This window comes from Penaeus chinensis, chromosome 40 (assembly GCF_019202785.1).
Source record: "Penaeus chinensis breed Huanghai No. 1 chromosome 40, ASM1920278v2, whole genome shotgun sequence".
NCBI classification, from domain to species: domain Eukaryota; kingdom Metazoa; phylum Arthropoda; class Malacostraca; order Decapoda; family Penaeidae; genus Penaeus; species Penaeus chinensis.
Genome location: NC_061858.1, coordinates 17,623,246 through 17,625,745, shown reverse-complemented (window position 1 = coordinate 17,625,745; position 2,500 = coordinate 17,623,246).

The window sequence follows — 2,500 nt, the reverse complement described above, 5'->3', positions numbered from 1 at the left end:
GACTGCCTCTGCCGTTTGTTCCGCCGCACTGAACTTTCGTCAGACATAAAGATGTCTGGAAAGCCAAAAATTATTGGTTGCGCTTATATACACCCTTGTTATAATCTGCTGCCCTGATTCCAGATAAGAATACTAGGAATTCATGGAGGGGAAATTGTTTAAGATAGATATGTTTTCTCAAAGGAACTCTGACTGATGATAAAATCATCAAATGACCAGAATTTTGTTTTTAATATGTTCCCCCAGAACTGTGCAGTAAACGGGTTCTTTACATGTATGAGATAGAGTACGTTTATATGGTAACTGAATTTTGAATGGTTTACATCTTGTGCTAGAATTATAGGATATAGCTTTGTTTACTTAGTTTATGTAACTGCATTTGCATAGGTTACTTGACTGACTTCCAAATTCCTATTATGCCATGTCATTATTGTTAAGGCTGTTTTTCATGTAGAGGTGATGTTGACCGTTATGATGGTATATGATAATATTATAATGGTAATAATAATGATGAAGGATCATGATAATAACAGTGACAGTGACAACGACAGTGATGATCACAATGGAAATAGTACATTCATATTGTGTTTATTCACTAATATGTCGACTCTTCCTGCTATATGTCGTTAATGGATATCGAAAGCAATCTCTTGATATCTGATGTGTTTGAAGATGCAAACTGGTTCTAGGAAAAAACACACACTTATACTTATTATATTAGTAGTAGTGTCGTTAATATTATTTTTACTGTCATCATTATTTTTGTTATTACTATTATCATTATCATTATCTTTATCCTCATAAATCGAATGTTTTGCTTTGAGTGTGACCCTCTACATCGACAGTGTATATTCATCTATCTGCCTTTTGACAAATCACAAAAAACACGCTTAGTTTATTTATTGTTCATGTAATTTCTTGTTTCTTATTAAAGTAACCAAAACTTGCCTTTTGTGAGTTTAAAAATAAATGTAATAGTCACGTAATTCAAATAATTACTTATTTCCCATTCATCAGTGCTGTCTTTGGTGTCATTTTATTTCTTTTTATGAACACTTTTGAGCCTAATGATAAACGTTATACCTTTCTATATAGTCGTATACCATTTTCACGAGCGTTGCATTATACTATATCTTTTAAATTCTCCATAAAGGGCCAACTGAATAGTTTCAAAATAAAGTACAAGAAATATTTCGGATTTTACCAACTCAGTGCTGACGAGCTGAATGGCGCGCTTAGACTTGGAATGACCTGAAATTCGGCAGGAAAACGTTTCAACTACTTGCAAGAAATTTTAGATAAGGACACTGGAGATGAAGGCTTAGAGGCTATATATTATCACTGTCGTTATTGTTCTCGTTATCGGTATTATCATAATTTTCCATAGAATTATTGTAATCAGTATAATTAACACATTCACTAGCGCCAATATCATCATAATCAGTATCATCATTATTATAATTAATATCATTGTCACTATTACTCGACTATATCTTTTCATTACTTTACTAACTTAATCAATATTACAGTAATTGTTCTTGTTATCAAGGATTAATAAAGAAAAATCAATGTATAACAAACGTTGTTCTAATATTTTCCAGTTGTTAATAATCCAGATATCATGATATTATCACAACTTAGATTGTATTTTTAAAGTATCTCCCAAACTCACACTAAACTCCCGTTTTCTTTCATACTACTGACGAGTGTTGTAATTGTATTGCAGTCAAAGTTTTAAATTATTTCGATTATCATTATCACTTTACTAGTTTTTTTGCTATTTTCATCATGAAGTTGTCATTACAGTTATCATTATCATCTCAATCAGTATCATTACAATTATCATCATCAACCTAATCAGTATCTTTTCAATTACCATTATCATCTTAATAAAAATCATTATCATATATAACACTACCTTTGATAGTGATATCGCTGATTTGATCATAACATTCAATATCACTATTATCATCCTCATCCTCATCATTATTGCTATCACTAATGTTATAATCCTATTTCCTATTGTTACAATCCTATAACTAATTATCATTATAAATTTTGCTATAACAATCAAATAAAGAATAAATCAATATCCTGTTGCAATTCCAATCTTTTCCTGGTTCTTGACACCGTGCGTGAGAAGAACCAAGGTTATGACGCACGCAGTGATACGGAAAGCAGGAAGGGAAGCATATAAGCCTCGGGAACTGCAGACTTCAGACAGTCTCATTCCAGACACGTTGCCGATAACTCAAGCTCGCTTCGTCTCACGAGGAATCTGAAAACATGTTCTTCAAAATTAGTGTCTTAATTTGCTTGGTCTTGTAAGTAGTAAGGACTTTACTCTTTCTTTATGTTATAATGATATAGTTTGCAGAAATATAAGTCCACAGACAGAAACATGGACATACATATACATAGTGATGTCTAATGAAATTGACACAAATTGACGTCAGTGTTTAAAATAGTGTTATTTATCCCGGCAGATGCATTGCTGTGT